Consider the following 25,022-nt stretch of genomic DNA (forward strand, 5'->3'; position numbering starts at 1 on the left):
CTTAACAGGGCACAGTCAGGTTATTGTAAACAGGATTCTGTAGTGGAGCATTGTCATCACAGACCTGAATGAAGTTGTGGAGGATGCAACATCTCACTACGCTTAGTGGTTTATTCATTAGGATAGAGGGATTTATAAAAAGACTTTGCACTGACTCTATGAAGTCCAACACTAATCAGATTCCAGAACTGTGGCTAACTCCATCTTCCCCTTAAGATCTGAAGGTGTCAGTTTAATGCTATTATTGGCTCAGGTCCTCATTTAAGGGTCTTAACCCCAAATTACTAGCCAGTGCCAGTTAATATAACTCAAACTGGTGATAAGCACCCTTAACATTATTTAACCTGTGAGAGCTCATCAATATTATTGATATCCAGTTAACATTAATTAGCTTTTGCAAAGAGATATTTACTAAAAGGCTATGGCAGGAACAGATATATCTCCCACAACTAAGGCACATTCTCTAACACTCTTGTCCTTGGGAAAACTCAAAGTTAATAATAATAATAATAATAGCATTTATATATTGCCATAAGAATTGCAAAAAGCTTGAACAGATGGGCAGTTAGGTGGGGCAGTGTATAGAGTGCTGGGCCCAGAGTCAAGAAAACTCATGTTGAGCTCAAATTTGACCTTATACACTTATTAGATGAATAACCCTGAGCACCTGTTTGCCTCAGTTCCCCATCTACAAAAATGATTTGGAGAAGGAAATAGAAAAGCATTCTCTCTTCACCAAGAAATCCACAAATGGGGTCATGAAGAGTTGGACATGACTGAAAACAACTCAATAGCATAACCGAAATTGAATAAAGTAGTTATCTCATAACTACAAACATTTTTCTCAGTACTAAATACTTCCAGCTGTGGCATACTATAGGCAGAACACATAGTCTGAACTTCCATGTCAGTATATACTGCTAGAATGGGTCCCACAATTAGCTCCTCACAATGAGTTACATCCCAGACAAGTTTATTGGGTCATTGAAGATTCTTCCAACACTTTGAAATCTCACTAGACTTTCTACCAAAAGAAATAAGACCCAAGCAAGAACTAAACCCCTGATAGACATAGACTTATCTAGAATACCATGTGATCAGGTACTAAGCTGGGAATGGAGAGTGCCTTCCCCACTAATCTAGAAGAGGTCAAAATGTTGTCATATCCCCATTTGTTCAGTGGGAAAGAAAGTTAACAGTTGAATTGGCCACTGCCTTCCCTGTACACACCTGGTGAGCAGGCTTTTCTTCACAATTAAATGTATAGGAAATAGTCACAGAAGATGTGTACATGTCCAAGCTAGGGATCTGGAGTCTTCCTTTACACAACATAACCAATGTCCATTCTTGCCAACCCTATCGTACATGGAGGTCAACAGTAGATATTTGTCACTCCCTCATTATAGCTTCATTAGAGCAAAATTCTACTCTAAAGGTTCTGCTCCAAGTGTCTCCCTTTCACGTGTAAAAATTATAAAAATTATTTGAATGGATGAACAGAAATCTTTAATGACACTATGATGAGTAATATCAGACTAAGGGGGGGAATCTAGGTGGCACAGTGGATAGAGCACTGGCCCTGGAGTCAGAAGGAGTCAAATATGGCCTCAGACACTTAATAATTGCCTAGGTGTGAGACCTTGGGAAAGTCACTTAATCCCATTGTCTGGGAAAAAAATATATCAGATTAAGGAAAAAAGATGATATAAACTCCGCACTGTTGCTTGTTACTCTCCTGGAGAAGATCCAGTACAAAATCCAAATAGAAGGATTCCTTATGGATAGTGATGTCCTATTTGTATTCTTGTGTTGTTGCTGCTATTGTCATTTGTTCTTCATTCTCGAAGAAGACCAAGACATCAGGAAAGTGATGCTATGACAGGCAAGTGAACTGGATTTAAGTGAGGGGGTGCTATGCAAAGTCATCAGCCTCATTTTCTCCTTCAGAACCACCTGGATCCAGAAGCTAGAAATGAATCAGAACAACTGGAGACGGTCTTGGATGCAGTGAGAGACTTTGGCCTTTTAAAGCTAGTTCATTCTCAGGTCTCAATTTGATTGAGGCAATGTCCATTCACTGACTAAGGTTATGTGAGAAAGTTGAGGCAAAGAGAACAAGAATGGCCACTTCAAAAACAAACAAATAAACAAACAAACAAAGAAATAAAGAAATAAGCTAGGAGGGTAAGATCTCAAGAGTTTCTCAGTGATTAAAGCAGGAAAAAGAAAAGAATCAAGAGCTCCTTTTTTGACTATAATTGAGAATATTTTTGACTTTAGAGAAAACCAAGGAGGGCCTATCAGTTTGGTTGGACTCCCTATGATCACCTTAGGAGAAAAATTGAATGAGCTGCACAAGATGGGCAGGCATAGGATGGGGGAGGGGGAGAACTGGAAGCTGCATCATTACAAGGATCATTTCATTCACATTAATGAGATCACAGATCCACTGGAGTATTTGAGTCTAATCCCAGCCTTTACATAGCATAGTGCTTTGCACATTAATAAATGTCTTTTGGATTCAAAAACATTCACAAGCACTAACTAATCTAGTTAAGGCAATCTAAAAACAGATCATGGGGATGAAAAACTACATGGTTCTCTGTCTCAATGAATTCATATAATTATAGTCATATTATTATATAATATGCCATTTTTGTTCAAGTCAGAATATGAAAAGTGGATTCAAAAAAAGGGATGAGAGTTTAGGAAGAAGAAATCATTTCTATGTGAGTAAGAGAAAATCTCTGAGTTGGGGCTGGAAAGAAAAAAGGAAAAAAAAGGAATTCAACAGTTGAAGATGAGGAAGGAGTACTGTTGAAACTTTGGAGAGAAATTTAACCAAATGCAAAGATGACAAAAATGTGTCAGATAAGATCAAGGAATAATTAGCATTCTTTTGACAATAATGTGAGCATCTGAAAAGGATTGAATCTAATAGGCTAAAACTCATTAGAAATCAATGTAAAATCTTACACTTGAACACCAAAAAATGTTTTCAAAAATAAACTATAGGGAAGTCATGGTTAGACAGTAGTAGTTCTGAAAAATATATGGAGGTTCTGTAAGAAATCACGAGCAGTCAGACAATAGAGAAGCCTGGAAAGACTTCCATTGTCTGATGCTGAGTGAAGTGAGCAGAACCAAGATAACATTTCACACATTAACAATAACCCAGTGAGATTATTATGATGGTGGATGCAACTCCTTGCAGCAGTAGGTCAAGGACAATTCTGAGAGATCTGTTAAGGAAAAGACATTCACATGGAGTGGGGGACTATGGACTCTGAATGAAGAGCAAGACTTACTATATTCAATTTTTTAAATTTCTTCTACATTTTTTCCTTCTTTCTCATGGTTTTTTTTCCTCCTTGGTTCTAATTCTTCTTTCACAACATGAATAATGTGGAAATATGATAAACACAATTATACATGTACAACATTTACCAGATTGTTCACCAGCATGTGGAGGGGAGAGGGATGAGAGGGTGGTAGGAAAAATATGGAACTCATAAACTTGCAAATGGATTAATGTTGAAAACTACTTTTACATGTTATTGGAAAGATTAAATTAAATTAAAAAATATATGGGGGTTTTGAATGGATCACAAACTGAATATGAGTCAGCTGTGTGATCAGGAAGCCAGTAAAGCTAATCTATTTTTAGGTTGTAATAGGAGAGGCAAAGTGTTCAGGAAGGTTATATGTAAGAGACCCACTGTACTCTGCCCTCATCAGAACATACATGGGGCACTTTTTTATACTAGGTAGTAAGATTTTATTAATAACCTACAAAATGTCCATAAGGGAGCAAATAAGATGATAGAAGGCCTTGAGAATTTGATATTTGAAGAAAGAATTGGGAATATTTCTTTTAGAGAAGAAAAATCCCAAAGGGGCATGACAACTATCTTCAGCTGTCTGAAAGATTGTCTTGTGAAGGAGGGATTAGATTTAGTTGATTAGACCTAGTGATTAGAACTAGCAGCAAGATGCAGACAAGTTAGGAAGAGCAGATTTAAGTTTGATGTCAGAAAAAATCCTTCTAAACAATCAAAACTGCCTCAGGACACAGTGGGTTACCCATCTTTGACGGTCTTCAAACAGATGCCAGATGACAGCTTTAGAGAACAGGGAGAACTCTCACTTGTAATTAATTTTAATTTCTAGTATTTTTCCTTTCTTTTAAGAAGACCAATATTCTTACCCACAGCAAAGTCTTTGCTGTTTGCCAATACAGACAATAGCTTCCAGTGTTTATCCAACTCCTTGCCATCTAGATTAGTGCGCTCATTAGTCAGAGTTTATTAGTACCAAAAAAGCACAGAATCCATGAAGGACCTTGATATAGATCCCAGTGTCAGATCACTGGAGTTGGACTCTCTTAAAATCTAATTAGGCTTTGTAGATATTGAGTCACTGAACAACTGCTTCCAGCACCCAAGGACCTGAATACTTCAAATGAAAAGCCTCAGTAAACAAATTCTGGTTGTGTCAAATACAGGAGGCACTTGAGAACTTTGATGGTGACATTGTTTAGTTCATAGACCCCCTAACAAAATTAGTTTTTTTTTAATGAGTTCTTCAATATATCCTTGGGACACTCTGGGATCATTAGAATAATTGGCCGTTGTCAAGTGAATAGGGTTTGCAACTCTAGTAACTACATTCAAATACTTCTAATGGATGACCTTCGAAAATTACAATGAACATAAGAATGATTTTCTAGAGTCTTGCACCAAAGTCCTAAAGAGAATGTCATTTGATGGAGTTGTTATTAATCTTGGGAGTAAAACCACTACATGCATGGCCACACAGATTCAGAGCTGTTATGATGCTTGAGTTCCCCAAACATTTATAAAATGCTTACTATGTTCCAGGTTTTATTCTAAGTGCTAATGATGCAAGGAAAGGAATGCTCAAGAACAAAAAAATCAGGTCCTGCCTTCAAGAAGTTCACAGTGTAATACAGAAGACAATATAAAAGCTAGTAGGTTGCAAACAAGATAGAGACAGAATAAAATTCGGGTCATCCAATTTGTCGACTTTATAGGTCATCCCATCTATCTAACCACTTTATTTTATGAGGAAATAAATGAGGATTGAGGAATGGGGAAACTAAGGCTTCTGAAATTTAGTTAACTTTCTCAGGGTAATACAATTCATAATCAGAAAGTCAGGATTCTAATCCAGGTTCCCTGGCTCCAAAAACCAGACAATTGTTAGAATAGGTTGAATGAGTCACTGAAGCTCGTTCCATGGATTACACCATAATGAGAGGTTTATTTTTTTTTACTCTAGGAGGTACAAGTAGAGAGAGAGAACAACCCCTCCCATCAGCAGAATCTCTAAAATCCATGCATAGAATTCCTAAACTGTGCCTCAGAGCAAATAACTCTATATGCTGGTCCAATACACAATGATATTGGCTCCAGGCCTGACTAAAGTTCAGTTTTATCCAACTTGAATTGGAAAACATTATTTCCAGGTGAAAATGGGGGGTCACTCTGACACTGCATGCATGATCCTAAGCTGTTTATGGGAAATGCAAGGAATTATTTCTACTTTTCCCTCCGTTCCTTTTCTAGGGAGTCACCACTGGGAGAGCAATAGTATCCCCCCAGTCCATCGTTTCCATCCCACTTGTGAAGGGTCACCATCTTGGTCATTTTTATAGTCTCAGCCTACACATAATGGCCAAAAGAGGCAATTGAGATGACAGAAACTGTGAAGAGAAGGACCCCACTTTCCATTGATGGGGTGTTCCTCAGAACTAGAGGAAGAGTCAATCACACAGAAACAGCAAGAGAGAAAGTTTCATTGTCCTACCTTATTAAGATTGTTAGTGACTGGGATTTCACAAGCCAAAGAGGAGATACATATAATAGACTCACTGGATAATGTCTTCTTTTCAGTTCAAGTCAAATAAAACTTACAATGAGAATTGGTGAAAAGTAACTGAATAGTTTCAAATTGTGAATATGAGATAGTCTGTGTAGAGGTAACAATCAGTCATAGAGGTAAAAATATTCATCAGTATGAATGAACCTGGACCCTTCTTGTCATGACAGGGTTGCAATCTCCTGGTTACTCTGGGGTCATCCAAGTTCATCTGCAGAAACCTTTCCCAGTGCCCCTTAACTCTAGTATCTTTCTTATAAGATGACCTTTCATTCACACTATATATTGACTCCATCCTTAGAATAGGAGCTCCTTGAGGGCAGGGCTCATTTTTTTTTCCTTTCTTTATATCCCCAATTCTTAAGACAAGATATCATGTACAAAATAAGTGCTTAATAACTGGTTGTTGATTGACAAAGAGAAAATCATTTCTTTGTATATAACAATCATTGTACACCAGCATTAGGATAATTCTAAAAGCATATTATTTAAAGTCGTTATTGCCTAGAATTTTGGTTAATCAGAATGTTTTCCTGCACATCGTTTTAAAGAAAAGTAGAAAAGCTACCACAAAACCAGTTGAATATATATCTATTAAAAGAGCAACTTCTAAATCTGGAATAAACAAAGATTCATTGAAATCTCTTAAATATTCTAACTAATGAATGATCCAATAAAATGCTTTTGTTAATCACCTACTCCCATCAGTAGACAAGTATTGAGCACTTCCTATGTTCCAAACACTCTTCTGGTCCTGGGGATACACAGTAAGATGAACAAAATAAGCTCTCAAGCAGCTTCTTTCTGTTGCTTTTGTGGTTTTTGTCCTTCATTTTTTAAGAGAATCAAAGACATTATGGAGTCATATCTTGACTTATGGGTGAATTGAATTGAAGTGAAACAGAACTAGACATGTTTCAGCTTCACTCTCCCAGAGTCATTGAAACCAGGACAAAAGTCAAGATAACAGGCTATGACCTGGGATAAAGGGGTTGGCCTTGGCAGCTACACTGTCTAACCAAAGTCTAAATCTTTGCCTCAGTGGTTTTCATGACTTGTCATTCACCCCATCCACCAGAGAAACTCTTCATAGACTTGGAGCAGATTTGAGGTCTGACAATTACCTGGTTTTGCCCATCTTTTGAAATGGTTTATAAGGGTATGGCTGCTATGCTTATTATAGCTTCCTGGAGTCACAGGTGAGAATTGGGTGAATCAGATGGACACCACAGGTAGATAAGCAGCCCTGAAAAAAGTTGTCAAACCCTTAACCCAGACGTGCTAGTCCTCCTGAACATCTTATATCCTACTATGGGGGGGGAGGGGAAGAAGATGTATAATATTCAAACATAACTGTAATTTGAAATAATGAGCCTAAAACTCATATGGGCACAGGAAAAAGTATGCTAGATTTAAGGTCACAATCCATCTAAGTCTTTGGTCAAGTGTGACCTAAGACAAGTCATTTCACCTCTTTGATAATAAGATTAATTATTGAGAAAATGTACTGCACGATGTCAAAAATCCCATCCAGCTCTAAATCTATGACTACAATTATCAAAGAAAGATTCACTTCTATCTAACAATACCATATAAGGAGACAGCGTACCACCAATCAGATTAGTAACAAAGAGAAATATAATAATTGTTAGATAGCTCAATTAGATTAAATTAGGCAAATGGGTGGTATAACAGATAGAGTATTGGATTTGGAATAAGAAAGAGTTGAGTTGAAATCCTGTCTCAGATACTTAACCAGCTGTATGACCTCAGACAAGTTACTCAACTTCTCTCAATTTAGTTTCCTCATCTACCTCATGGGACTATTTATGAGAATCACATAAAGTGCTGCAAATCTTAAAAGAATCTATAAATGCATGGTTATTATTAAAACTAGAACATTCTACAGTTTCCAACACTTTTGGCTTATTATTCATTTATTATCTTCTCCTCAGCATTATAGGATTATTAAATATTATATGCCATATAAGATTCAATATTATATATACATATTCAATGTAAGTTCAATTAATATTCAGTGATTAGTAGAATATTCCACTTTTTATCTGGATGTTTTTATGTTGAGTAAACAGTCTTAAAAGACAACCTGTGTGAAGAGTATAACTGGACTTATACATCCATTCAATCAAGGAGAAAGATTTGACAACAAATTAACAGTGAGATAGATGGCATTGGTCTTCACAAAGCAGGGAGACTTCCTGCAAAAGCTTTGGGCTATATAGCTCAGAGAATCACCAAGACACCCTGAAAAACATCCCAGTCTTCTACCCCTTAGAAATGAACAAGCTTCTATTAAAAGCAGCATAAGCTAAGAGCCCCCAAGCACCCTGACAGTTTGTTCTGTTTCTCTCCTTTGGACTGCACTTGAGTTTGTAGATAAACATACTCATTAACGTACAGAGTCTAAATTGTATTGCTCTCTTTCTGATTTTTATTCTTCATATATATATATATATATATATATATATATATATATATATTGAACAGATTTTTTTCCTTTTCTTAGGTCTTTTGAGGATCACTTTTTTCCCACCTAAAGAGTTTTAATGGCAGAGGCTCTTGTCTCTAACTCATTTCAAATGGAATTCCTCCCCCTCACTTTCCAGTATTGTCATCTCCTTTACAAAGATGAAATGTAAGTTTCTTATTTGAGATGTACTATTATTTCCTCTTCCAGTAATGAGAAGTTTGCATATACAGCCAATATGTAAAGCTTCCTCTGCCGGGTCTGGTCCCCTCTTCCCCTGGTGAGCCAGGGGTTCATAAATGTACTTGAGTATACTAATCCAATTGAATTGGGATTACAGACCTCAGTCATTTCAATTCGGTGCTTGTTTTTCATTTTCGGAGAAGACCATGGCATCAAGGAAGTGATGTCATGACAAGCATAACAAGGGAGGGAGTGCTATGCAAAGGACTGAGATGGCCCTGGATGCAGGGCAATCACAGTTAAGTAATTTACCCAAGGTCGCACTGCTTGTAAGAGGCAAATTCCCTTGAATCTGGATTTGAACTCCCATTTCCCTGAATTCAAGGGCAGTGCTCCGTCCATTGCATCATCTAGCTGTCCTACTCAATTCAATACCTACTATGTAGGGCAATGAAACAAATGCAGTGAAAAGCCCTGTCCTGCCTTCAAGGAAATTGCATTCTATCAGTGTGGCAACATTGCCACATAAATATACAGAATAAATTCAATATGAAGAAGTGATTGTAGAGGCAGTGCACTAGCCAATGGATGGAGGGGGAATGATTTCAGCCAGCAGACAACACTTGAAGGAATCTTTGAAAGACCCCCTCTGAGTGCTCTCACTATCTTTGTTGTCCTCTCCTGACTGAGCTCTTGTGTCTGAGGATCATATTCTCATTGGGCTCACCAGGAAAGAGATCAGCTAGACTAGTTCTAGATACTTGCTATTATTAATATAGCCCAATATTGAATGAATTTGTTAGGCTAACATCACTTTGCTGACTTGTGTTGAATTTGCAATCCTCTAAAACTGTCAGATTTTTGTAACATTAACTGTTGGGTCAGATTATCTCAGCTATTTTGAGTTTTTATGCTTAAGGAAAGGACATTATATTTCTTCTTTTCATAAATCATCTTATTAGATTAAGGTCAATATGCCAACTAGGTCTTTTGGGAGAGTGATTCTATCATCCAACATATTACCTTTCCTTCCTAGCTTCATGTCATCTAAATTTTTCAAATGAATATCATAAACATTAATAAATGGCTGCCATTTACAAGGTTTCCCATGTGCTCAGTTCAAGGGATGGGAAAACAAAATGAAACAGTCCTTGCTTTTAAGAAGTTTATCTACTTTGGGGAATATAATGGATACAGGGATAAGTAAATGAATATGGAACGTGAACAAATCTCATAAATATACATATATATATATATATGTCCATATATATATATATATATATATATATATATATATATATATATATTTTTCAAGTCATGATGAAAACGGTGAACTTCTGTTCAAAAAGGTCAAGGATAAAGCCATAGGGCCCTCAACTAAAGTTCCCATTCAAGCTGATATTGATTCATACACTAACACTCTTTCCACTTTGCCTCCTAGGAGATAATAAAAGACATTATCAAATGCTTTGTTTAAATCTAAATATGCTCTAGATTCAAAGATTTTTTTTTCTGTTAGAATGGACCTTGGAAGTCATCAAGTTCAATACCTTCATTATACAAATGAAGAAACTGAGGCACAAAGAAAACACAAGTGGCCTCAAAGCCATCTAGATGGTAAGTGGTATGGCCAGGATTTCAGACCAGATTTTCTGATTCCCAGTCTTCGATTCTTCTTATTGGACAATATTAGGATGTTCAGAGCATTCCTCTGATGCCAGCTGAGCAGCCTCATCAAAATTCTAAAGGTTTTAGAAAATTTGGATTGAAAATTTTTTAAAGCATTTCCATGGTCAGATTATGTAGTCGAATCACATAGACCTCAAACTATACATGCAAATCTAAATGATATGCACGATGCACTCTATTCAGAAGACCTTCCTAAGATTCTCGTGGAGGCAAATGGGAGAACAGAATTTTTAAAGAGTGGGACCCGGGGGAAGTTCTTTTTTCCTTCCTTCCTTGTCGTCTATTGAATCATGAGACAATCCGAAGGAAAATTACCACAAGTGCTGAAGGAGGAGAGACAGGATAAGATGACAACTGGGGGACAGTGGGGAGGAGGAAGGGTAGGATCTGACTCACAGATACAAGGTTAGATCTCAGAATCTCAGAGAAATATGGTGGCATAGAGTTGGCCTTGAAAGCATGAAGAGTTAGATTCAAGTCCAATTTCTCACACATACTAGCTGTCAACCTGGGCAATCTCTTAACCCCAATGCTTTGGGAAACTCTCTGAGATTATAAAAACTGCGGAAAAGGTGCCAATCTTCCCTGGTAAGGATTGATTCTAATGAAATAAGAGATTTTGTCTCTGTCTCTCTTTATCCTGCTCCTCAAATTCTTAGAGGCACATTATTTTTCAAGTTCATTTATTCAATCAAAAATCATTCAACAAGTGTGAAAGGCAGATGTGGACAACCTTAGGATGAAGAAGTTCTGTGTTCAAGTGCTGCCCCTGTGTGATCGTGGAAAAGGCTGTCCCTGGCCTGGGAAACTCCTTAAGACTTGAAGAAAGTGATCAGTACTTGGCTTTGGGGGGAGGGTTTCTTCACCAACTGATTAAACCACAAATCCCAATCAACAAGAATAAAAAAAAAAGAAAACCATCCGTTGTACTTGAGCCAGTAAAAGATACAGGGATCAATAAAGCAAGCTCCTTGCTCCTGAAAAATCTTATACATTTAATTGGCTGGTGACAATATAGGTGTATTGGAGTAGTTTTCCTTTCACAATGGATTCCCAATATATAAAGGAGTTTATCCAATCCTCCTCAATCCACAAGCTCCTACATCTGATCAGCAGCAGTTCTACAGAATCCATCAAGATGAATTCTGGGTATATGAGTCAGGAGGAAGGAAAGAAATGGAAAAGACCTTAAAACCTTAAAGGGGTAGAATATCAGGTCCCCTAGATGGAGAGCTCAAATCAATTCAGACTCAGAGGCAAGAATGAAACCCAGGGTGGTACTGTGAATGAAGTAGAGACACGTGGACTCCAAAAAGGTGCCCCCATGCAAGCAGCACACATTTCCAATTTATTTATGGAAACCAAAAAGCAGCAGAAGGTGGGGGAAGGAAGGAAAGAGAAAAGAAGGGAAAGGAACAGAAACTATAGAGCCTCGACCAGAAGAAGATTTGCATTTGACAATGTGCATGTCAGTAAGAATAGCAATAAGGAAAAACAATACTTATTCTGTCATGAAAAGTCCTAAAAATAAGCTCAAACTCAGGAACAATTAAAAAAGAAAAAAAGATATCCACATTGGGTGGCAGAACTGAAATAAGATGGGAATGCAATCATGGAAACTGATATATGTGTGTGTGTGTGTGTGTGTGTGTGTGTGTGTGTGTGTGTGTATTAAAGTTGTAATATTAGGTCATATTTACAATGCACAAAGGGCAGGATTTTTCTCACAACAACCCTCTGGGTATTATTATCTCTATTCTCTAGATTAAGTAACTGAACCAGAAAAATAAAAGATGCCCAAACTCAGAGATTTGGACAGAACTTGAAGGACCATCTAATTCACCATATTCCTGAATAAGAATCCCTACCACAGGTCCAGTGAGGTATCATCTTGCTGTTGAAAATTTTCCAGTGAGAGGGGACCATGAGCTTCCAAGGCCTCCCCAACCATTTGATGATCACTCCCATGATCCTAGACATGGAGCCCAAATCTCTGCCTCTTTTCCACTTTGCCCATTGTTCCTAGCTCTGCCTTCTGGGACCAAGAATCTCTCTTAAATATGGAAGTGCTTCAAATCTTAGCAGGCTCTTATCTCTTTTTATTCTAATCTCTTTTCTACTACAATAATAACATCAAACTTTCTTAAGTATAATCCATCCAGCAAGGGAACCCTTTTTTATGTCACTGGATCTGATTTCAGAAATTAAGTGTGCCAAGCAAAGCTTCCCTTTCCTTCAATTAATGTTCCATTCACATGAGAATCAATCTTCATTCAACTGCTTGCCTTCTGGATGGTCTCTGACTTACTGGTATCCTTCCCAAAATGTGGCACTTACAGCTGCCCAGAAACCAGGGATGCCTGGTTAAGACCAAGCCCAAAGGGAAAGATTACTACTACCTTCTTATTCCCCAATACTTGCGTGATGTACTTTAAGATCTTATTCACTTTTGAGGCTACCACCTTAACTGAATTGCTATGGTCATGCTGTTGGTAAGTAATAGAGATAAAGATCAAACTAGAAGCTAGATGGTGCAGTGGTTAGAGCTTGACATAAGGAAGACCTGAGTTACTTATTGACTATGTAACCTTGGACAAATCACTTAACCACACTTTAAGTTTCCTCATCGGTAAAATGGATTTCATAATAGTACCTACTAGGGTAGCTAGGTGGCACAGTGGATAGAGCACTGGCCCTGGAGTCAGGAGGGCTGAGTTCAAATTCAGCCCCAGACACTAAAGGATAACCTAGCTGTGTGACCTTGGGCAAGTCACTTAACCCCATTGCCTCACAAATACAAATTATATGATTAATAGATACAGATACATAATAGCACCTACCTCCCATGGTCTTTCTGAGACTCAAATGGAATAATTTCTTTTTGAAAGCCCTCAGCAGGGGGCAGCTAGGTGGCGCAGTGGATAGAGCACTGGCCCTGGAGTCAGGAGGACCTGAGTTCAAATCTGGCCTCAGACACTTAATAATTACCTAGCTGTGTGGCCTTGGGCAAGCCACTTAACCCCATTTGCCTTGCAGAAGCCTAAAAAAAAAGTCCTCAGCACAGTGCTGGCTCATGGTAGACAATGTGGAAATTCCCTTTCCCTTCCTACATCCATCTCTGTGATGTTCACTTCCCTTTAGCACATTGATAGCCTGGCTGCCATGATGTATAGAGGGGCCCTCCCACCCAAGTTGACTGGTTCTCAGTCCTATCTCTAACACATCCTGGCTGTGTGATCCTGACATCATTTCCCACATCAGCCATCTAAAAAAAAATCTCCAAAGTTCCTAAATTATAAAGCAAACTCCAATTTACATTGGCCAAGATAGCTGCCTTGTCATAGAGCTCCATCTCCCAATAAAACCTAAGACTTCAACCTAGCCCCCAGTCCCCAAGAAGCAGCCCAAGAATTCTCTGAGAACACCAGGGTCAGGAGGGACAGTCAGATCTGGTCAGAGAAGCCAGGCCACGACTTTGCTCACATCCTACTACCAGTCAGCTCAGAATCCTGAACAAAGTCAATTTACCTGGAACCTAACATCATAGCAGAGAAGAAGTCAGAAGACCTGGCTTTGGGTCCTGTTTCTATCCTGGACCATCTTGCCCAACCCTCCAACCTCTCTGAGTTTCAATTTTATGTTCCATAAAAATGGGGAATCTAACAATAACCCCAACTCCCAGACTTGTTGTTGGGGGAAATCAAGGAAGACTGATTCACTTAGGAGGTGCCTGTTATTGGCCAGATCTGAGCTAGGTGATGAGGACATAAACAGAAAATGAGATGCAGTCCCAGACTTCAGGGAGCTTTCATGGGCAGGTGGGGGCGGGGGTGCAGATACACAGATACTCTTATAACAGTGAAGCTAGTGCTGTGATTTCATTGCTTTTGATATCTCCCAAAGAGGCTGATCTCTCTACTTGTGCAAATTAGCACCTTCTCACAAACCTATACCTTTATGGAATTGCCTAGCTCACCAAGAGGTCAAAGGACTTGCCCAGGGTCACACAGACAGTCTGCGTCAAAGACCTTTGGCACAAACTTTGGCATAAGCTATACACTTGTTGATTGATTCATTAAGTTATTGATTCCTGTCTCTGATGCCAATTTTCTATTTGTTGCACTGATATGACACTGAAACAAGTAAATAAATCCATGTCATTTGAAGATGAATTGACCATACATCACTGGGAGATCAGGAAAGACTTCCTATAGGAGAAAGTGTCTGAGCAAAGCCTTGCAGGTGGAGGGAAAAAGTCTAAGAGCTCAGATGTGTGGGTGGAAGTGCTCTAGAAGGATAAAAAATCCTCTGTCTAATTGGACTATGATTATTTCAGGTGGAGAGGAGGTTATTTTTCTCTCCTTAACCCTCAAAATGGGATCCTATTACATGAAAAGGGTCCCTTTGCTGGCTAGGCTATAATTAGCCAAGTCCACTCCATGGTTCTTATTGAAAATGTTGCCATTCCTAGACCTTGAGGTCTGCAGTGAGCTTCTTGCCCTCCCCTGGGAGTTGTTGCTTCCTGCAGTTCTCATCCTCCACTGTCCAATTGTCTTGGCTGAAACACAGTTTAGAAATGAATGCAGTCATAACTAGATGCAGTCCTAGCTGGGGTTTAAGTGGAGCCTCATTTCTTCCATCCCCTTCGGGACAGAAAAATCTTCTTTTTAATAACCCAGTGTTGCTACCAGGAGGATCAGCATAAACCTTTCATGTGACCAATGGTTTGGGACTAGAAAAACCAAAGAGTAAAGGAAGTAAGAAGTAAATGATGATGGGGAAAGGGATCATGGTGCTTCAGCAGAGAGAAAATTCCGACCAACTTTCATTCTGAACCGACCACAAAATACAAAGAAAATAATACCCCCCAAATGCAGTAATATTCCTAGGGAATGGTTTTGATTTCCTGAACTTGATAAACTACAATCCCAAACCATCAAAAGTTTATGATATTTTTCCTAATGAATACCTTTTTGAACTCAGATGCCAATCATCAAACTGAAGTGCTCTCCACCCTCAAACAAACATTGTACTCTCCTACCTCCATGTATTTGCTAAAGTTTTTTCCACAAGCCTGAATTCCTTCCTTGCCCCTCTTCACCTGTTGTCTTCATAACTACCCTTGAAAACTAATTCAAACACTTCCTTCTTTAAGAATAAAAAAATCTCACTCTTGGAATCCTGGAGATTCTAAGGTCAGTTCCCTTATTCTACTGCTTAGGAACTTGAAGCCCAGAGAGGTTGAGTGATTTAACTCAATCCACATAGGTGCTAAATAACAAAGTCGAACCTTGAACCCTCATCTTCAGATTTCAAATGCAGACTCTCCTCATGATATCAATACTGCTTTTCCCCCTATGGATAACACCTTCTGCTTGGTTCTTCCCATCTTATGCTCTCTGTCAACTCTGGAAAGCATTGTTCCATTGTCTGCATTTATCCCATCTAGCAATATGTCATTAAGCTCTGAAGGGCAAGAATCTATGAGAAGATCATAGATTGGGGTTGGAGGGAACTTTAGAGATAATGTAACAGGGGGCAGCTAGGTGGCGCAGTGGATAGAGCACCAGCCCTGGAGTCAGAAGGACCTGAGTTCAAATTTGAATTCAGACACTTAATAATTACCTAGCTGTGTGGCCTTGGGCAAGTCACTTAACCCCATTGCCTTGCAAAAACCTAAAAAAAAGAGATGATGTAATGTCTATCCCAGAAAGCTGAAGTCATAGTTAAGTTAAAAAATACTTATTAAGCCTTGGTCATGGATCTGGCACTGGAGATACAAACAAAAGGCAAAAGAGACCATGCTCTTGATAATCTAATAACAGAGACAATCTGAAAAGAACTGTAGCTGTGAGGCATAGATGGTGTAAGTGGGAGGTTGTCTCAGATAGGATTGCATATAAAGTGGAGTATTCAGGGCACTCCTGGAGGGCTAGCATCTCTAGGGTGAGGGCTACTCAGGCATCTTTGGTGTCCACCTGATTCATCAAGAAGCTAAAGTATCCACAGTGACCACACCCCAGTAAACTTCCTTGGCAGATAAACTAAACTAGGTTGAGGGTAACCAATGCCTCCAACCCATCAGTGAGTTGGGGGGTGGTGTCTATCCCAAGCATGTGAAAACTTACCCTAGCAGACTAGGTGGATTAGAACAACATCCATGAAGGCAGCTAAAGCAGGAAATATGGAATGTTAGAGCTTGGTCAGATATCAAAGATGCCAAAGTCATTCATTGTATTTTGAACTATCACCAGTCATCTTGACTTTTGACTTGCCACTGGACTTGATGATTCCAGAAGGTACAATGAGGCTGGCAACCCTATGAAGCTCTGTCTCACTTCAGTCCAATTCACAATTTCAACATGGGATTGAAATTTAATCCATGTCCTCTGACTCCAAGGGCAACATCCTTTCCACTGGCCCATGTTACATCCCCAGGTCCATGCTATAAATGCAAGAGAGATAAGGATCTGTGACTCCCATTGAATAGGGACTCCCCAGTCTGGAAGACTGAAGGTCAGAGATGTCAAATGATTTGTCCTTGATAACCCAGCTAGTAAACAACAGAGGCAGGTCTTCTTCTGCACATTATAAAGTATGAAACAGCTGTTTGTTGAGTGAATGAATGAATGAATGAATGTATGAAGTAGAGATGTGAATTAGGGAAGAAGAACAAGGTTGCCTTTTTCAACTTTCCTGTTCTTGCTCTAGAGGTTGGAGTGTCAGGTAAAGACCTCCATGTGGCCCTTCTTAAACTTAAAGGAGGCTTAGATTGTCATTGGCAATGATCTCATTTTCGGGAAAAAAATAAAAATTCCTTTTTTTCTTTGATTCCAAATTCTTTTCCAGAACTTTGCTTTAGGATGAGACCTGGTGCTATTTGGAAGGAAAGATGAATGAGGAGCTATTACAGTTTTTAGATAATGCTAGACCCCTACCCAGATGCCCAGAATTCAAGAGATCTGAGAGATGCTAGAAAAGAGGGGCAGGCCCAGCACTTCAGCCATACTTGTTCACTGAAGGTTTGGCTGTGTTGGTTGAGGTCAGATTTAATTTGGTGGATGGAAGGGCATTTTTAAAGTATGCTTTGGGCCATTTGAGACAAGGATTTAGTGTGTGTCTTAACTCCTCCCAGAACTTTGGAGATTAATTTGGTGCTCCTACAAAGAGATCATCCAGCATCAAGAGTCGTGCATATATTAACAAAAGCACATCCCATAAATACAGATTTTCCAATCCATCTTCATCTGCAGATGCTGTAAATAACCACACATTTTTCGTTTTTGCCTCTCTTTACAGAAATGGCGCACATAATTAATAAATAAGCACTCGAAAAGCAAATCCATACAAATCTAACCTTGTTATAACAGACTTTTCCCCTCGTGCATTTTTCAAAAGCTGTCATGAAGGCAGGACTGCATCCTTTCTGCATTCCAGATTCCAACTTGATAGAGCTCATGGATTTAGCAAATCAAGGGTGGATACAAAGAGCAAAAGGGAAACCTGATGAGGTAACTGAGTCTGCCTTTTACTGGTGCCCATTAGGCCCACAGCTCCTACTTAGAAGTGATTTGGAGACAGCATTGTTATGTGCAAAAGAGCCCTCAACTCAGTTCAAAAAACTGAGTCCAAGGTGACCTAACAAGATATTTCGCATCCCTGAGTCTCAGGTTCCCATCTATAGGTTAGGGATAATAATATAGGCAATTCCTGATTCACTTGCTAGTTGGAAGCATCATAAGAAACAAGAGATCTCAGATGCCTTGGAACACCTTAAATGGCTACCCAGAAGACAGAACAAAAACCAGAACTATGGAAAAAGTAATTGCTTTGTTTTAGTTCAGACTCCTACCTGCTATTTCACAGATTTTGACAGTAGAAAAGTCACAATTTAGGCACAATCCATTCCAAAATATCCCTATCAAATAATCATTTAGCTTCTACTCAAAGAATCCACTCTCTTCTCAGCCAGTATTCCTATACTGTTTTAAGGTGTACAATGTGCTCTACGGAAATTAGCTCATATTGGCCTCACAACAATCCTGGAGGTAGATACTATTATTCTATGATTTCACATGGAGAAAACTAGGTTAGATTTTCACTCAGATCTTCATGACTCCAGAGCCAGGGATCCATCCACTATACTATCAATTTTTTCTCAACCATACAATTAGACTAATAATATTTTTACTACCTATGTCCAAGAGTTTGGTGATGATTCAGGGAAATAATATATATTAAGCATTTCATAATACTAAAATACTATAAAATGATGGGTTTTTCTATGATTGTTATTGCCATCATTATTATACTGTATAAAGGATGCTCATACTAACAAAATTACACTTCCTAAAAGTGTTGAAGGCTGAAATGTTACTATTGCTTTTGCTAAAGATAAAATGTCAGAATTAAAATTAATCCACTTCAAAAAGGTGATGAGGGTTGCTATGGAAACATGCTCCTTTTGTTTACCCTATACAGCCAAACAAAATTTTATCCTATATGATAAAGGCAAGCTGAATGTTATCATGTTCCTCCATGGAATTCCTTGTGTTCAACTGTAGTCAAGTATTTTCTAGTTAAAACCACTGTTCAGTCATAGCTCTCTGGATTTCAGTATCTTCCTCTGCAGGATGGGAGAGTTATATTCCTTGCTCTTTAACATCTCCTCCAGTTCAGAATGCAAAATGAAAACATCCATTTTAATTTGACCATTTTTTTCATTTTTCTCAAAGAAATGTATAAAATTTCTGTTGTCATCTTTGTGGAAACTGGACATGGAGTTGGGAAGACCTAGATTCAAATTCTATTTCAGATGTTTCCTAGCTGTGAGACCCTGGACAAGTCAACTAAACTACCTCCACCTCAGTTTCCTCAGATTTCATATTGGATTCATTGTAGCCCCGTCCCTCTTAGACTACCATCTTTGACTTCATTTAGCTGGGTTATTCTCTATCTTTTTCACATGTAATCTGGTCCCATATTATGGCAGGGCACTAGTTCAATTCCTCCTAGACCTCTATATCTTAATGTCTCCTTTATGCTCTTAGGCACTGCCACCCCACCCCTTTCCAATAGAATTGCCTTCACTGGGCCATCCTAATCCTAAGCTACTGTCAAAAACATGAAAAGGGGAAGACAGAGGGAGAATATGACAGCTGTCTTTAAACACTAAAAAGGTGAGCATAGGGGTGACTAGGTGGCGTAGTGGATAAAGCACCGGCCTTGGAGTCAGGAGTACCTGAGTTCAAATCCGGTCTCAGACACTTAATAATTACCTAGCTGTGTGGCCTTGGGCAAGCCACTTAACCCCGTTTGCCTTGCAAAAACCTAAAAAAAAGGTGAGCATGTAAAAAGGAATCAAGAGCACCCTAACTCTTCCCAGTGGTCTATAAATATTGGGGTAGAAGCAGCCTGGAGAGAGCTCTAGATTTAGAATCAGGAAAATTTGGGTAAAACTCTCACCTCAGACAATCACCAGCTGCAAGACCATGCATAAAACCCCTCAGACTCAGTTGCTTCATCTATAAAACTGGGGTATGCATCTTATTGGTCTCCAGGGTCCTTTATAGTTTAAAATCTATGATCCTCTAAAGATTTTAAATCAAGGTAAGGAAAAACTTCCTAACAATATAGGATGATCTTCCTGTGGGAGGTAATGAGTTCTCCTTCACTGGGTATTTAATGGTAGAGGATGGATTGTTAGAGATTAATCAATAAGCCTCATTAAGCCCCTACCATGTTACAGGCACAATACTAGAAGCTGGATATGCCAAGACAAAGAATCTGCAACCCTTTTCCTCTCTCGCTCCACTTTCTAGTTTCCCTGACTTCCTACAAGTCTCAGCTAAACTCTCAAGTTTTCCTAGTCCTCTTAAAATCAGCATCACCTCCAATTTATTTGGTAGGCAGTAAACAGTTGTATGCATGTTTCTCTCCTTAGACCATGGATCCCTTCTCTCATCAAAGGACCTGGACCTTTCTGTGTATACCCAGAATTTAGCATATACAATAGATAATAAATGCCTGTTGACTCACTGCTTTCAAGAAATTAGATCTTGTAGAGAAAACTCTTGTTCCAGTAGCTGTTGGCTAAGATGGCGTTAGAGGGGCTTTCCGGGGAGATGCTTTACCTCACCGATGCTCTGGTTCTATGAGTATACACAGAGGTATCTTAGTTCCCCAAAGCAGGGAAGATGATATGATTTTCACTCACTGCTCATCTCCCAGGAGCCCAATTACCAGCCAGGGAATAAAAACCAGCAAAAGAGAACCATTTCTGCTAGTGTTCATGGGATCAATCAGCCCATTCGGGCTGTTTCCACCACAGGAAGTGATGGCAGAGTTTCTCTGAGCTGTGACCTTAGGGAATCCTGATTATGCACAATGTCAGTGGGATTCCTTTCCTGCAGGCTTATTCCATTCCATTTGATATGTATTTTTCATACCTGTCCTGGACCTGACACTGTGCTAGATGTGAGCAATATAATGTCAAAATGAAGTGGCCACTGTCCTGGAAGAGGGGGAAGGACACTTAAGTTAAAATGTGTACCTACCACCAAGTGCAAAGTCATCCAAAGACATCTGAAGTAAGAAAGAGGAACTTAAATTGGCCTGAGCACAGGAAAAAGTAAAGAACATAGGTAGAAGCAATTGGACTGTCACTTAAAGGCTTCTAAGAGATGGGGGGAGTGAGGAGTCAGTGCATTCCATGATACATTCCCAACATTTATCCAACCAATGAATCAATAAAGGAATTAGCAAGCTTTTATTAAATGCTTCCTCTACCCCAGACCCTGGAGAGACAAAGAAATGCCAACTACAACCTCCCAAGAAGCCAGCCATAAGCCATCTCGGGAATAGAAGGAAGTTTTCAAAAGAGGGGTAGGCTCTCGCAGGTGGAGGAACCGAGCTGAACCTTGAAGAAATTCAGGGATCCCAAGAGACAGAAGTGAAGAAGAAATCTATTCAAGGCATGAGGGAGAGAGAATTCAAATACCAAGGACAGAACCAGAATATCAAAATGCCTTATGTCTGTAATTACAAGTTTAAACTAACAAAATAGAATTTTAGAATAGGACACGAAATACTACATATAGGAAATAATTATTGGACCAGTAAAAATAAAACACCATGTGAAGGAATCATTGGAAATGACTGGAAAAGAACATAGGACTGTATTGTAGAGGCTTATAGATGGCAGGCTGAAAATGTTATATTTCTCCTAGAAGAAAAAGGGAGCTACTGAAGATTTTTGAGTAAGGAAGTGACACGGTCAGATCTGTGTGATAGGAATATCAATTTCACCACTGTGTGGAAAGTGGGTCACAATGGAAATATATTAAGAGCAGGAAATACAATTCAAAGTCTATTGTAGTAGTCGATATGAGAAGATAGAATAACCTGAACTAAAAGTTTTCTGTGGGAAGAGGAGAAATGTGAAGGTAGAATGCCTAGACTTGGCAATTGAAAGGATATGGAAAGAAGGGAGAAGAAAAAGGCACAGATGACACTAAGGTTGTGAACCTGGGTAAGTGGAAGCATGGTGATATCAGCAGAAACAGGGAAGCTGGGGGTCATAATGGGAAAGGAGAAGAAAGAGGAAGGGAAGAAGAAGGGAAGGAAAGCAGATGGAAGGGAAGATGGTAAGCTGAAGAAGGAGAAGAAAAGGAGCTGAGAAAACTCAGAGTGAACATCAGTTCATGTTTTCTTTCTGTTTTGTTTTTACCTTATTTTGGATTCTGGGTATCCCAGATCATTTAGGCAACAAAAGTCGTTTTATCTTCAGTCCATAATTTCTGTATAACAAAGGTTTGAAAAATCATGGGAATCAGAGAAAATTCCTAGTCTTTTTCAAAACTTCTTGGTCATATGACCTAGAACCCAACTCTAAACCTGTGGACCAAAATATGAGTCCTGGACATAAAACCAGTAGAGACCTGATTTGGATTATCAACATTCACAATATTTAGATATATAACCATAGTAAAACCTCTCAATGTTCCTCATCAATAAAATGGACATTATGATATTTGAAAACCTGTCCCATAGAATTGCTGTTATAAGTAAATCATATAATTTATGCAAAGAATTATAAAAATGTTTGCTATCCTTATATACTATTTTAATAGAACCTAATAGGATAATAAAATGGTATAATAGAATCTAAATTAATATCAATACCCCAAGAGAAAGAAGTTCAGCATCTAAAGTTATTTTTAAGAGGAAATCTGATATTGCCTATGCCTCACATTTTATTGACCTAAAAAAAAAAAAACCCATGGGAATCTAAATGAAAAGAATGTTTTCAATACACCAAAAAGTAAGAAAATCATATTTCTTAGACCTTCATGGTTCTATATTTTTATTCCTCTGTATATTCACCATCAAAGAGTCTCCTGCTAACTTCCAAGAGGGTTTTGCCTGTGCCAAGAAGAGAAGTATGTGGAAGAGATTGAAGATTTGGCTGACTCTGAGTAAATTGCATAGACACAATTATCAATTACCAGTTACTATCAGTATATACATATAGAGAGATGTATACCTCTCTCTATATGCATATTATGCATGATAACTATTAATTATGCACAGTATTAGAAAAGAGAAATTGATAACACAAGTTAGCTATTTGAGCCCATGGACTCTAGAGAACATTTCAGTTTTATGTACAGATATCTGTCACTTTTCCCCATTTGTCTGATGCTTTAGTCCTCCCCTGTCTTTCCTAGTTCTCTTCCTTATGGGTTAACTCACTATCAATACTCCAGACTATGATTAAGTGTGATGTGGTAAAGACAGGAGAGACAAAAAGCAAATTTCAAGTTACTCAGTCATCCAAAGATGGCGTAATTCACTTTCAGAAAAATAAGGAGAGGGGAATGTGACTGGTGGACAACCTTCCCAAACATCTTGGCCTACAAGAATATTAACAAACAATGGACAGGGTGAGAAGTTGGAAGGATGAGTGGAAAGTGATGCCTAACCAGTGTTTTGATTAAGAAAATTAAAGGGAAAATGCAGGTTAATAAAGTAGGCTGGACTACTGGGCAGTTGAAGGAAGGGCACAAGTAAAGTACAGATAATAAAACTCAAAAGTCAGTCAGAGAATCTACCTGTACATAGCTGTCTCAGGCCACAGGCCCCAAACACCTTGCTCTGCTTCTTACCCAGTCTGAATAAGTTCTCACAAGGGGTCAGAAGTGATACCAAGACCCTCTTCAGGTCTCATTGAAGAACTTTAGAATTGATTGAACAGCAATGGAGACTCTGGCACAGGACCAACCAGCATGGGGTGCCCTCATCAGTGAGGGGGCTGCCCTCTATGAGGAAGGCAGAAGTGAAGCAGCTCAAAGGAAACATGACATCCAAAAGTTTAGAGTACCCACCCCAGGTCTTCACATGGATAATTTGTGCCCAACTTATGGTGCAGTATTCCAAGCTCATATTTGTCTGATCAGCCACAGAAGGACATACTGTCATTTGTCTCAAATACAGTGATGTCATTTTGGTCTTCTTCAATAATGTAGGACAAGAATCAACCATCTCAGTTTGAATGGGGCCCTAGTTTTTTCATACATAGGAAGATTTTAAATATAGAGGGTTTATTCTTGGAGAAGCTGAGAAGAAAGGTGTTTTTTCATTCAGAAGAATAATAATTTTAGGCAAGGGCATTAAAAGTATCCGAAAAAGTGTCAAAATATCATAAAATATAAATGAAATGATGGAATTTAACTCAATCTGATTTCATTTAATTCAATTCAACATTTATACAGTATGTACCATATCTAGAAACACCATTAGATTTCCTAAAAAGAAGTGTCACTGGAATATAAAGGTGGCCATTGTGGTTTTTGAAGTCCATGTTGGTGGAAATACAAGAGTTGGCAGATTTTATCAAGATGGCAAGGGTTTGAATAGCTTAGAAGAGGCAGTTGAATGGTGTGGACCATATTGAGGAAATTCATATCTTCATGAGTCCCCAATAACCAAAAATCTTTATAAAGCTTAGCAACACTTTTGAGATCATCCAAGTCAAAATTTAAAAGATGGAAAGTGTACCACCTAGATGGCACAGTGGATAAAGCACTGGCCTTGGAGTCAGGAGAATGGGAGTTTAAATCCAGCCTCAGACTTGATAACTACTGGCTGTGTGACTTTGGGCATCCTGGGTGCATCCTGGACCACCTCCAATTGTTTTAACTTATCACTGGCCACTAGATACAGATGGCTATGGAGAAAAAAGTGAGGCTGGTGACTTAGCACAGCCCCATTCATTCAATTGCTTGTCATGGCACCATCTTCCTGATGTCATAGTCTTCTTCAAGAATGAAGGACAAACATCATTAACAACAGGAGAAAAATAGAAAAATGACAAAAATCTCCCTGACTATGACATATTGAGAGAGTTCACCCAATATTATGTGCAAAGTCTAATAGGCAATGTCATCAAAATTTTCCTTCAACAACTGGTTCATCATTGAAAAATGAAATACCCTTAGCGTTATTTATCCATTTTCTCCAAGAAACATTGTGAAGTACTATGTGAAGTGAGAAGAAAAAACCTGCAATAATAACAATACTACTTAGAAGAACAACTTTGAAAATCTTGAGCATTCTAATCAATGCAACGACCAACCATCAGTCTAGAGAACTAATGATGAAGCTTGATCACTACCTCCTGGCAAAGGGGATGACCTCCAAATGTAGGATGACATGATTTCCTAGACTGTGTATATTTGCTGCAATTTTTTCACTTTTCTTT

Source organism: Macrotis lagotis, chromosome 2, assembly GCF_037893015.1.
Source record: "Macrotis lagotis isolate mMagLag1 chromosome 2, bilby.v1.9.chrom.fasta, whole genome shotgun sequence".
Lineage (NCBI taxonomy): Eukaryota > Metazoa > Chordata > Mammalia > Peramelemorphia > Peramelidae > Macrotis > Macrotis lagotis.